We start from the raw sequence: 14,658 nt of genomic DNA on the forward strand, positions 1-14,658 counted from the left end.
ATGTATAGAAAGTTAGAATTAGTATTTTTCTACTTGAATGAAAAAATTTTAGTGAAATATCGCACTTTATCTCTAGTAACACTTCTTGCTTTCAAAAGTACTTTATTTGTTGTTAGTATAGGTATATTAAATTTCTATCTTTATATTTAAGACTTGTCTCATAATGTGCCTCTAGTTGATTTTTATTTTCTCTATTGATAGTATGACAAATTTTGGTGTTACTTATGGTATTTAATATACTTATATGTAATATAACTACTGATATATTTGAGTTTAAATATACTATTTTCTATTTGTCCCATTTACTTTATGTTCCTTTATTTTCCTTTAAAAGATGTCCTATGTACTAATTATTTTAAAATTTATTTTATCTTCTCTTTGCATATATATACACTTATATACTTTCATTTATTCAATTTTTACAGGTTATCCTGCAGATTTCAATATGCATTATTGATTTACAGGCTCCTGAACAATAGAAAGATTGTACAAAACTTTGGTTTCATTTATCCCCTTCTGATCTTCATGCTATACTCATATTTATGATTATTTTCATTTTTCCTGAGTTACCTGCTTCTATCTGGAATAAAATTTTTTCTTCCTGAGGAACTCGTTTTAGTATTTCTTTTAGTACAGTTTGGCTGGTTATCAATTCTTCCAACATTTTTGTCTGAAACCATCTTTATTTCACCTTAATTTTTGAGAGATGTTTTTATTGGACATAAAATTTTTGAAAGTTCTTTTTGTTCCACTGCCTTCTGTCTTCCATCATTTCTACTGAAAAGTCAGTTATAATCTAATCTATAGCTACATTACCTATAGGTTCCTTACTACTGCCATTTTTTTTCCTTTGAGTATTTGGTTCTGTTTCCTGGCCCACCTCAAAATTTTGAATTGAATGTTGGCCATTTGTATTAAAGAGGCATTGGATGAATTTAGTTTCCTCTAGAAATTATTTCCTTCTTTGACCATTGACAGATTATCTCAGTCCAATCAGGGAATATGATGATTTGAGAATGTAGATGGTCTACCAAGACCTTTTCTAGAATTTTTATTTCACCAGCATCATGAAACTAATAAAATCTCCACCTAGCTTTCTGTCTCCTTAGAAGCTATTTTAAGCATGTATACACTACTTTGGCATTGGCAAATACCTCTAGAAGAAATTGTGCTCAGAATATTGTATTCAGTTTTCTCTTTCCTCTAGAATCTTGTCTCATCAACTGCTGACTGCATTGGTAGGCTTGAACTCCAGTTTTATTTCTCCAGCTCATTAATACTGCCCTAATATTTACTCTTCCAGTTTCTTATCTAATGCTATGTCCTCACTGCAAGTTGGCGAATGGTCCAAGGGTGAAAACCAGTGACAAATGTACGTATAATTTACCTCAATTCTTCTTATTTCTCTCTGGAACCCTCGTCTCTTGAGCCCTGGGTGCTTTAGTTGCTCTTCTTCAAATAGCTGCCTTTTGTATATTATGTAGCTTTTGTAGTTGTTCAGCATTGGAGGGTTAGTCTGATACTAGCTACTCCTTCATAGCCAGAAGAACAAATCATGTATTTAATTTTATAATATACACTAAACACCAAATTATGTGTCAGGAACATTTTTCTATGTTATTGAAATTTTTTTAAATATAACTTTCAGGGGCTACATGATATGCCACTATAATGAGTGTATCAGTGCTGACTACACCAGTTCTCTGATATTACGTGCCTTCAGGCTACTTCCAATTTTTCACTACTTCAGGTTATTACTTGGGAGACTTTTGATATGTTTCCCTAGACATGCTGTTTATGTTTTCTGCGTATAAGATTGCTTCTGGTATGTGACATACCGTGATACATGAACAGCTACCAAAAATTTTCCGACAAGCAAATAAATAGAAAGGCTATGTGAGAAAAGCAAATTTTATATGATCTTGTGTGAAAGATTAATATATTATTCAAGAACAGATTAGTGATTTCACTATGAATGAAACAGTATGGGTTTAAATCTGAGTTTTATCACTTTACTAGCTGATAACCCCGGGCAAATTTATTTAGCCTTCCTGAGGCTGTTTCCTCATTTTTTAAAGACATAGTAATATCCTCTAGACAGAATAGAAATTTTTTAAAAGAAATAATTATCTATGTATGGAGCTCCCTTAAGAGCAAGTTTCAGACACTCATTTATTCACTAATTCAAAAATTACTTATTGAGCATTTATATAAACATGAAGCATTGGGGATAAAGCTGTTGACAAGCCCAATCTATGGTCACATGAAGTTTACGTTATATACGGGTTGAGGCTGACAATAAGTAAATAAGTAACTTAACTTTAGGTAGTTACTAGTGCTGTAAAGAAAAGTGAAGAAGGATAAAAGTTCCAAAGATATGGTTGTGATGCTGTTAATTTGAAATGCTTGCAGGAAAATTCTCTATAAGTAGGTAACTTTGTGCTCAGATGTCTGGAATGAGAAGGCAAGCCATTTGGAAATGTGGGGAAAAGATTTCCAGATAGAGAAAACATTAGTACAAATGTCTAGATTGAAGGAGTTCAATGGGCTCTGAAGCATGTAGAAAGTCAGAGTGATGGGAAAGGAATGATTGAGAATGCCAGTAGTGAAGACACAGAAGTAGGCAAGGGCCAATTCAAGTAGGACCAGTCTGACCATGATTGATGGGAAACCACTGGAGAGTTTGATCTGGGGGACATGTGATTATATTTTTCATTCAAACATAACATTCATTTTGGCTTTTATATGGAGGTAGTCAATAGGGGAAACAAGGGCTACTGCAGTCTTCTGTATCTTAAATCCCCTATACTTGACACTGTCTGGTGCATGGTTGTGAACAATTAATTATGATTGTTACTTTTAAAAAAAAAACTGAACATTTGGACTTGGGAATATCTCAAAATGTCTGCTCTTGAATTATTAATTCACCAGTTAAGTACAGACAAGGCAGAGACAAACTACTTTTACAGTTAATTGAGGTTCATTCAAAAGCATTTTGAGTTCACAGGTAGACACTGCAGTGTCAGGATTTTCAAGTGATTTTGAAAAAGAGCATCAATCAATATTCATCCATTATGGTGTTAAAATTGACTGCCTAGGGAATCAACTGCAATACATAGCAACTAGTTTCTTCATCCTTGTGTCAAAGCAAGAAGACTAGGGTTGGTGGTAAAACCCTAATCCAATTTCTAGCCAAGAAGAAATATTGGAACATTTTTTGTTATTTCAAATTTTCAAGCCCTCATGACATTAAGTACTGTTATGAACTAAAACAATGAAGCTTTTTTGCTTGAAATCTGAAAAACATGAGAGAGAGCAAACTTGAAAGTGTATTTTAAGCTTTGGCCTGTCTAGGACATTACACACTGAGTGTCTGATCTCCAGAGAGATCAAGTTGGACACCACGTGTGGCTGTTCTTAAGTGGCCTCTGTAAAACATCAGAAGTTTGAGAAACAGGTACTCAGGTGTTTGGAGAAATGGATAATCTATACTAAGAGGTGCTAGAAATTATCCTCCTAGCAGACTTGATAATTCTTATCAATGGAACGGTTGCTGGCTTCTCAAGTAACTGCCACAGCATTAGTCAGTGCATAATAAATACTGACTGAATAAAATTCTCATCTGATAATAGAGCAGAAAGGCACTAGCATCTCAATATTTATTTGTTAACAAATCTTCCCTGGTGGCTCAGACGGTAAAGCGTCTGCCTACAATGTGGGAGACCTGGGTTTGATCCCTGGGTTGGGAAGATCCCCTGGAGAAGGAAATGGCAACCCACTCTAGTACTCTTGCCTGGAGAATCCCATGGGTGGAAGAGCCTGGTGGGCTACAGTCCATGGAGTTGCAAAGAGTCAGACATGACTGAGTGACTTCACTTCAGATGATTTATATAATATAAAAATATATTAGATTCTATGTTAGATAGTAGGAAAATAAACATAACAATCTAGTGAATCAGTCAATTTATAAAAATTGTAAAAATAATGGAAAAGGTACTGGAATGAAACATTCCATTATAATAGAGAGTGTGTTGGTACAATTAAATGGAAGTTCTGGAATTGGCTTTGGGTACTGACCAAGAGTGTTGGGCAGTACTGAGCACCAGCCGAGAAAGTAGTTACGGTGAGTTTATCTTATACTAATCCCTCTGAGTTCACCTTGGGCTACAGACTCTGCTCTACCCTCTTAGCCTTTCTTACCCAGTTACTGCTGCTGCTGCTGCTGCTGCATCACTTCAGTCGGTACTGGTTATTCTCAAATATATCCTTCTACCTTATTTTGTACATAATATTTTGTACCTCTTAATCCCCTACGCTTATGTTTGCCCCTCCCTCCTACCCTCTCCCCACTGGTAACCACTAGTTTGTTCTGTATATTTGTGAATCTGTTTTCTTGTTGTCATTGTTATATTCACTAGTTTGTTATATTTTTAAAATTCCACATAAAAGTGATATCATACAATATTTGTCTTTGTCTGACTTATTTAACATATACCTTTCAAGTCCATGCATGTTGTTGAAAATAGCAAAATTTCATTTTTGTTTTTAATGGCTGAGTAGCACTCCATTGCATGGCTGCAGTCAGCATCCACAGTGATACTGGAAATAAAATCTGTCACTGCTTCCACTTTTTCCCCTTCTGTTTGCCATGAAGTGATGGAAGCAGATGCTATGATCTTAGTTTTTTGAATGTTGAGTTTTAAGACAGCTTTTTCACTCTCCTCTTCTACCTACATCAAGAGGCTCTTTAGTTCCTCTTCACTTTCTGCCAACCTCATCTGCATATCTGATGTTGTTGATATTCACTTGGAAACTGCGATTCCAGCTTTTGATTCATAAAGCCTGTCATTTCACATGATGTACTCTGCATATAAGTTAAATAAGCAGGGTGACAATATACAGCTTTGTTGTATTCCTTTCCCAATTTTGAACCAGTCCATTGGTCCATGTCTAGTTCTAACTGTTGCTTCCTGGCCTGCATACAGATTTCTCAGGAGGCAAGTAAGGTCATCTGATTCCCACTCCCACGGGCAATTTGATCTCTGGTTCCTCTGCCTTTACTAAAACCCAGCATGTACATCTGGAAGTTCTCAGCTCACATATTGCTGAAGCCTAGCTCGAAGGAATTTGAACATAACCTTGCTGGTATGTGAAATGAACGCAATTGTATGGTAGTTGGAATACTCTTCAGCCATGAAATTAAAAGACACTTGCTTATTGGAAGGAAAGCTTATTAAATATTGAATTTAATATGCTTATAGACAGTATATTAAAAAGCAGAGGCATTATTTTGTTGACAAAGGTCCATAGAGTCAAAACTATGGTTTTTCCAGCAGTCACATACAGATGTGAAAGTTGGACCATAAAGAAGGCTGAGTGCAGAAAAATTGATGCTTTAGAATTGTGGTGCTGGAAAAGGCTCTTGAGAGTCCTTTGGACAGCAAGGAGATCAAACTAGTCAATACTGAAGGAAATCAACCCTGAATATTCATTGGAAGGACTGATGCTGAAGCTGAAACTCCAATATTTTGGCCACTGATGTGAAGAACCGACTTATTGGAAAAGACTGATGCTCGTAAAGATTGAAGGCAAAAGGAGAAGGGGGTGGCAGAGGATGAGATGTCTAGATAGCATCACTGGCTCAATGGACATGAATTTGAATAATCACAGGGAGGGAGAAGAGAACAGAAGAGCCTGGCATGCTGCTGTCCATGAGGTCGCCAAGAGTCGAGCACAACTTAGAGACGGAACAACAGAGAAAGCATTCCACTGTATATATGCACCACATCTCTACCCATTCATCTGTTAATGGACACTTAGGTTGCTTCCATATCTTAGTAACTGCGAGTAATGCCATTAGGAGCCTTAGGATGCATGTATCTTTTTGAATTAGTGTTTTTGTTTTGTTTTTCAGATATATACCCAGGAGTGGAATTGCTGGGTCATGTTAGTTTTAGCTTTTTGAGAAACTATGTTTTTTATAGTGGCTACACCAATTTACATTTCTACCGAGTGTACAAGGGTTCCCTTTTCTCCACATTCTTGCCAACACTGGTGATTGTGGTTCTTTTTGATGATAGCTATTCTGACAGGTGTGAGGTGACAACCTCATTGTAGTTTTGATTTGCATTTCCCTCATGCTTAGTGACGTTGAGCATCTTTTCATCTGCCTGTGATCATCCTCTTTGGAAACAGTCTTCTGTCTTTTGTCCGTTTTTTAAATCAAGTTGTTTTTGATGTTGAACTGCATGAACTGTTTATATGTTTTGGATATTAACCCCTTGTCAGTCATGTCATTAGAAAAGAATTTTTTTCCATTCAGTAGGTTATCTTTTCATTTAACCAATGGTTTATTTTGCTGTGTTCACACATATATTCTCCAAAATAAATTTTTGAATGATTTCATCAAGTTCCAAAAGAAAACTCCATTGGAATTCTGATTGGCATCCTCTTACTCCTATGCACTAATTTAGAAGAATTTATAGTCTTTAAATACTTGACTTTCTCATAGAGAGGCACAATCTGCCTCCCCATTTATTCAAATCTTAACTTGCATTGCTCAGTATAACTTTATAGTTTTCCTCTTTTTATCTAAAACATTTCTAATCATTCCTTTTTTGTTTTCGCTTATGATGAATTGAGTACTTTTTGTATTTATATTTCTAATTGATGCTTCGGGGTATGTAAGAAAGCAATTGCATTTTAAAAATCTATACAGGAACTTTGTTATTCTTTCTAACAAATCTTAAATTTTTCTAGTTAATATTCCGATTGTAGCAGAAATAAAAAGTAAGTTCCCTCCCTCGTTGTTCTGTTTTATGTAATATTTCATCACTTAGAGTTTCAACAAAATATCTTGGCCAAGGTGGAGATGCACTTTTACCTGTATTCCTCGGAGCTGGCCCAGCTCCTTTTTTTTTGCACTGTTGAACCTCACCTGCCTTACTGGGCTTTGTCAATTGAGAATGACTGGACCGTAATCCATGGAGGATCTAGAGTGTGCTAGGACTCTGGCTGCATCCCTGACTGACAGATTCTAATCAAGTCCTCTTCTGTTGTCTCCCTTTCTTTTAAACTTCTAGGCATAAAAGACATTTACTAAGCCTCATCCTTATAATGGAGCAAATCCCAAGGCTTTAGAGATGGTGGACCCTTCATGGAAGATACTAATCTCTAAGGACAACTGAAAAAAAAAATGTCCTTTTCATTAGAGGAGACTGGAATGCAAAAGTAGAAAGTCAAGAGATACCTGGAGTAACAGGCAAATTTGGCCTAGGAGTACAACATGAAGCAGGGCAAAGGCTAACACAGTTTTCAAAAAAGAATGCACTGGTCATAGCAAACACCCTCTTCCATGAACACAGGAGAAGACTCTACACACAGACATCACTGGATGGTCAATACCAAAATCAGATTGGTTATATTCTTTGCAGCCAAAGATGGAGAAGCTCTATACAGTCAGCAAAAACAAGACCAGGAGCTGACTGTGGCTCAGATCATGAACTTCTTATTGCCAAATTCAGACTTAAATTGAAGAAAGTAGGGAAAACTGCTAGACCATTCAGGTATGACCTAAATAAATCCCTTATGATTATACAGTGGAAGTGACAAGTAGATTCAAGGGATTAGAGATGATAGACAGAGTGCCTTAAGAACTATGGATGGAGGTTCAAGACACTGTACAGGAGGCAGTGATCAAGAAAAAGAAATGCAAAAAGGAAAAATGGTTGTCTGAGGAGGCCTTACAAATAGCTGTGAAAAGAAGAGAAGCAAAAGGCACAGGAGAAAAGGAAAGATATATCCATCTGAAGGCAGAATTCCAAAGAATAGCAAGGAGAGATAAGAAAGCCTTCCTCAGGGATCAGTGCAAAGAAACAGTTAGGAAAACAATAGAATGGGAAAGACTAGAGATCTCTTCAAGAAAATTAGAGATACCAGGGGAAGTTTTCATGCAAAGATGGGCTCAATAAAGGACAGAATGATATGGAACTAACAGAACCAGAAGATATTAAGAAGAGGTGGCAAGAATACACAGAACTATACAAAAAAAGATCTTCATGACCCAGATAACCACGATGATGTGATCACTCACCAGACATCCTGGAATGTAAAGTCAAGTGGGCCTTAGAAAGCATCACTACGAACAAAGCTAGTGGAGGTGATGGAATTCCAGTTGAGCTATTTCAAATCCTGAAAGATGATGCTGTGAAAGTGCTGCACTCAGTATGCCAGCAAATTTGGAAAACTGAGCAGTGGCCACAGGACTGGAAAAGGTCAGTTTTCATTCCAATCCCAAAGAAAGGCAATGCCAAAGAATGTTCAGACTACTGCAAACTGCATTCATTTCACACACTAGCAAAGTAATGCTCAAAATTCTCCAAGCCAGGCTTCAAGAGTACATGAACTGTGAACTTCCCAATGTTCAAACTAGTTGGAAAAGGCATAGGAACCAGAGATCAAATTCCCAACATCTGTTGGATCATCAAAAAAGCAAGAGAGTTAAAGAAAAACATCTATTTCTGCTTTATTGACCTAGCCAAAGCTGTTGACTGTGTAGATCACAGCAAACTGTGGAAAATTCTTAAAGAGACTGGAATACCAGACCACCTTACCTGCCTCCAGAGAAATGTGTATGCAGGTCAAGAATCAACAGTTAGCACTGGACATGGAACAACAGACTGGTTCCAAATAGGAAAAAGAGTACATCAAGGCTGTGTACTGTCACCCTGTTTATTTAACTTATATGCAGAGTACATCATGAGAAATGCCAGGCTGGATGAAGCACAAGTTGGAATCAAGATTGCTGGGAGAAATATCAATAACCTCAGATATGCAGATGACACCACTCATATGACAGAAAGTGAAGACAAACTAAAGAGCCTCTTGATGAAAGTGAAAGAGGAGAGTGAAAAAGTTGGCTTAACACTCAGCATTCAGAAAACTAAGATCCTGGCATCTGGTCCCATCACTTCATGGTAAATAGATGGGGAAACAGTGGAAACAGTGACAGACTTTATTTTTACCGGTGCACCAGCCCTGAGCACCCTGTCTCATGCATTGAACCTGGACTGGCTATCTGTTTCACATATGATAATATTCCTGTTTCAATGCTATTCTCTCAGATCATCCTACCCTCGCCTTCTCCCACAGAGTCCAAAAGACTGTTCTATACATCTGTGTCTCTTTTGATGTCTCGCATATAGGGTTACTGTTACTATCTTTCTAAATTCCATATATATGCGTTAGTATACTGTATTGGTGTTTTTCTTTCTGGCTTACTTCACTCTGTATAATAGGCTCCAGTTTCATCCACCTCATTAGAACTGATTCAAATGTATTCTTTTTAATGGCTGAGTAATAATATTCCATTGTGTATATGTACCACAGCTTTCTTATCCATTCAACTGTTGATGGACATTTAGGTTGCTTCCATTTTCTGGCTGTTATAAACAGTGCTGCAGCCATGAAATTAAAAGACACTTACTCCTTGGAAGAAAAGCTATGACCAAACTAAACAGCATATTAAAAAGCAGAGACATTACTTTGCCAACAAATGTCCGTGTAGTCAAAGCTATGGTTTTTCCAGTAGTCATGTATGGATGTGAGAGTTGGACTATAAAGAAAGCTGAGTGCTGAACAATTGATGATTTTGAACTGTTATGTTGGAGAAGACTCTTGAGAGTCCCTTGGTCTGCAAGGAGATCCAATCAGTCCATCCTAAAAGAAATCAGTTCTGAATATTCATTGGAAGGATTGATGCTGAAGCTGAAGCTCCAATACTTTGGCCACCGGATGTGAAGAACTGACTCACTGGAAAAGACACTGATGCTGGGAAAGATTGAAGGTGGGAGGAGAAGTGGATGACAGAGGATGAGATGGTTGGATGGCATTCACTAACTTAACGGACATGAGTTTGAGTAAGCTCCAGGAGTTGGTGGTGGACAGGGAAGCCTGGCATGCTGCAGCCCATAGGGTCTCAAAGAGTCAGATACGACTGAGCGACTCAACTGAACTGACACTTAAATAAATAATCAGAACAAGTTTGTTGATACCAAACTTATTTTAATGAAAAATTAATCTTAATTTGGCTATATTGGTAGAATGAGTGTTATTTTAGAGAGAAAAATTATGTTTCAGTAATGTGCCTCTGTGGATAATAGATTCTAGTGCTGTTAACTGTCTTTGAGGTTCTGGTATTTACCTGTAAACTGAGCTAGATCTTGAATTCTAGTTTCCTCCAATATCGGGCTCTGACTCTCCAAACTACTGTTTCTAGTTTTTCCTCTAATCATTCTGACTTGGAATCACTGAGAACTAAAACTGCCCTTTTTCTGAAGCCATGAAAGCTAAAATTGGACAACTTGATATAAACCTCAGGGAAATTACCATAATAGCTCATGTATAGACAATCTTTATGTCCGTTCCTATATGAGTGATTCAGAAAATTTATATAAACACCCAGTGCCATCATCAGAGACATTTCAAACTGTAAAAAGAGGCTTCAACCTCTTAACATGTAGAAATCTTCAACTGGCTCCCTTCTAGATTTGGTGCCTTATTATTACCAAAATTGCAACCAGTCATACTAATCATTTTTCTAATTTGTCCTCTGTCATTTTTAAACTTCATATGCTTTGTGACTCCCATTGCTGTACTATGACAGCCTCCAAAGGAATAATGATAGCTGACTTATAGAGGCGATTGATTTACTCCTCCTCCTAATGAAGATTCATGAATTTCTCATATAGTCAGTGCTACCTAAGACTCACTTCCTAGAAGCCTCCTCAGATGTGTCCATAAACTCTCTAAAAGCATATCTCCTGCACAACCATCTCTTTTCTGCCTTCATAAGACATGATTTTCTGGGAAGAAGCCTTCCCAGCACCAAAGAAGTCAGTGCTAATGACAAGTAAACAAGCAACTGGTCACCAATGCTTTTGCCCAAACGATTTTGAACAAACGGTGGAAATGTGACTAGAAAATCAAATGGAGTCAATATTGCTCAAAGACTTTGGCCACCTGATGCAAAGAACTGACTCATCAGGGAAAGACCTTGTTGCTGGGAAAGACTGCAGGCAGGAGGAGAAGGGGACAACAGAGGATGAGATGGTTGGAGGGCATCACTGATGCACATGAGTTTGAGCAAGCTCTGGGAGGTGGTGATGGACAGGAAAGCCTGGCATGCTGCAGTCCACAGGGTTGCAGAGTCGGACATGACTGAGCAACTGAGCTGAACTGAAGGACAATCAATGATATTTTTCTTGCAAGCTCTAAATGCATAACCATCCAACCACCTGATCAACATCTTCTCTTGGATTTCTCACTGAAATATCAGATTTTATGTACTTAAAACAGATAACTTGATTCCATCATCCAACCCACTACCCATCTAACCAGTGCCACCAAATTTCACCACGTTGCTCAAGTAAGGATGCTGGAAATTGTTCTTGATTTTTCTATCCCACTCACATATCTTTTATTCCATCCATCTGGAAGTACCATTGCGTTTATAACCAACATGCTTTTAAAATCTGTTTACCTCTCTTCATCTGCACATTACCACATTAGTTCATGCCACCATCAGCTCTTGCTCGTATTACTAGGAGAGCCTCCTAACTAGTTGCTTCACTTCTGTGCCTGCTCAGCATGATCCCATCATCCCAAAACAGCTAAGGCAATTTTCTTAAAATTTATATTTCATCATTCCACAGCTTTAAACACTTACAGGTCATGGTAATTTCACTAGGATAAAATGTGAACCCTTTACCATGGTCTCCAGGGTCCTTCATGACCTTGCCCTTGCCTCCTCTCTCCACTGTTTACCCTCTAGCTGCACCAGCCTTTCCTCAGTTCTCCAAACATATCTTTGCAAGTACTACTCAAGCTGCCTGAATTGTTTATTGCCCTGCTTGTCACATGGCTAATTACTTGCTATTCCCTTATATCCATGGTCTTCAAATGTTTCTGATACTCTATCACGGGCAAATGATAGAGTATCAGAAACTTAAACTCTCAATATATGTATATTTATTTATAAATTATATACAAGTCATACTTCTACTATATATACTTACATGTAATTTACACTATATATTGTACATTATGAAATATATATAGATCTACAAAGGAAATGCTAAATAAAGATAAAAGCTATTTTACATAAATAAAAATATACTTTATGAATATAGCATTTTCTCCCCACCCCCAGCTTTATTGAGATATAATTGGCATTACATAAGTTTAAGAAGTAAAACATTGATTTGATACACTTATATATTGCAAAATGATTACAACTATAGCATTAGGTAACACCTCCATCCCATCACATAATTACCATTTCTTTTTTGTGGTGAGAACGTTTACCTACTTGGCAACATTCAAATATACAATGCAGTATTATTAGCTATAATCACCATGCTGTATCCTGTGACCAGTATTGGCCCATTTTTCCTACCTCCCAAGCACTGAATAGTGCATTTTTAAAGGTAATGGATATAAATCTATATTTCAAGTCATCCTAATAATTTCCATTTGGGGGAGAATTTTTGTTATGTTTCCTTATTATGAGTATATTTAACTCCATAAGGAAGTAAACAAAGGTTTGCAGAAGGAATCGATGGATCAGTTGCTGTTTTCCTAATGTTGCTTGCCTTTACTTTATTACTATTATTTTCTATCCATGGTTTCCCTGGAGGAAGCTTCTATAGCCACTTGTCAATTGTGTCAGTTCAGTTCAGTTGCTCAGTCGTGTCCGACTCTTTGTGACCCCGTGAATTGCAGCACGCCAGGCCTCCCTGTCCATCACCAACTTCCAGAGTTCACTCAAACTCACGTCCATCGAGTCGGTGATGCCATTCAGCCATCTCATCCTTTGTCGTCCCCTTTTCCTCCTGCCCCTAATCTTCCCAGCAACAGTCTTTTACAATGAGTCAACTCTTTGCATGAGGTGGCCAAAGTACTGGAGTTTCAGCTTTAGCATCATTCCTTCCAAAGAACACCCAGGGCTGATCTCCTTTAGAATGGACTGGTTGGATCTCCTTGCAGTCCAAGGGACTCTCAGGAGTCTTCTCCAGCACCACAGTTCAAAAGCATCAATTCTTCAGCACTCAGCTTTCTTCATAGTCCAACTCTCACATCCATACATGACCATAGCCTTGACTAGACGGACCTTTGTTGGCAATTGTGTCAGTGTTCATTTATTTAAAACTAGATAATATAACCTGAAAATCCACTTAAGCAAGCACTCACTGCCGGGGTCCAGCCTCGGTGGATCCAGGGTAATTCGAAGGGGAGATGGAGTAGGCGTCCTAGGAAAAAACTTATTTAATTACAGATATATAGAGAGATTAGAAACGGATGGTGTAGTAGGAAAATTAGTGGAGAAAAGGAGGCTGAATAACTTGGTTTACGTGGAATACCAATCACCACCTACGTAGGCCACAGGTGTCTTTCCATTCTCCCAAAGGAGAGATCTTAGAAGCCCAGGCAGAATTAGCAGGCTTGGTGTGTGCCCACATACCAGACGCGAATTCAGCCAGAAGGGGAGAGAACGACACGGGGGAATCAGTCTTTCCAGAAACTGATCCCATTTTTTTATTTTTCAGGTTTGCTTATATACTTTTTGTTATACATAGGGATGAATATAGAGTCACGTGGGGGTCAGCAGACCTGACCCTTGTCACAGTCAGGTGCTTCATATAAAATTATACAAAGGTCTTAGGGGTTTTACATCATCTTCTGGCCATGAGGCCTGCTGACATTTTATGATACTTTCTTTCTGATAACCAAAAAACTTATTTTTTCCAAGGGTGTTTTTTCTTAAACCAGGCACCACCCTCTGAAGGTAGCAGATAAAGTTGCATTCCTATAGGGTGAGAGTGTAGTGGGTTACAACTAAGAAAGGAATTTATTTAACCTAAGGTTAACATGATTAATCTTAAAGGTTAATACTTATTTCTCCTACATGCTAGTTATATTCATTATAAGGGCAGGGAATATGGAGACTTAGCAGCAAACATCAGCCCAACAAATGGAAACCCTTCACCAATGTTCCCCTTAAGATCTATTTAGTCTTAAGATAGTGATAAAGTTACATTTTTACATAGCAAGGACACAGTATAGTCCTTGCTATGTAAAACAAAGTATAGTGATCTATAGTGATCTATAACAAGAGAAAATCCATTAGCTCAAAAAGTCTAGTATTGCTAACATCAAAAACTACTATATTTCCTTTTCTATATTCCAAATACATTGATTAATATATTCCCAGGTGCCTAAGGATATGGAGGCCTGGCGGCAATCATTGACTCAACAATGAGAAAAGCCCTATGCTAATTAAGACTTTCAAAATACTCCAAACTCTCTGTGCTGTTTATGGTTGAGAGGTAGTAAACAATCACGTGTGTAGTGGCAGGAATATGGATAATCCTGTCACACAAACTAGTCTGCCAGCAGAGAGGTTTGACCTGAGACACCCTCGTCATGCCCAGGAATTTTTATTGACTGGAGCTGTAAGTTAACTCCTTCTCCGAGAGAGGTAATGGGGGTCAGCCCCCCGTAAAGTCAGAGGTGTAGGTGAGAGCATGAAATAGTAAAGTAGGCAGACTCTGGTTTTGGGGGTAGATGCTCGGGAACAGGGGGTTTCCTGAGGCTCGATCT

This window comes from Capricornis sumatraensis, chromosome 6, assembly GCF_032405125.1.
Source record: "Capricornis sumatraensis isolate serow.1 chromosome 6, serow.2, whole genome shotgun sequence".
NCBI lineage: Eukaryota > Metazoa > Chordata > Mammalia > Artiodactyla > Bovidae > Capricornis > Capricornis sumatraensis.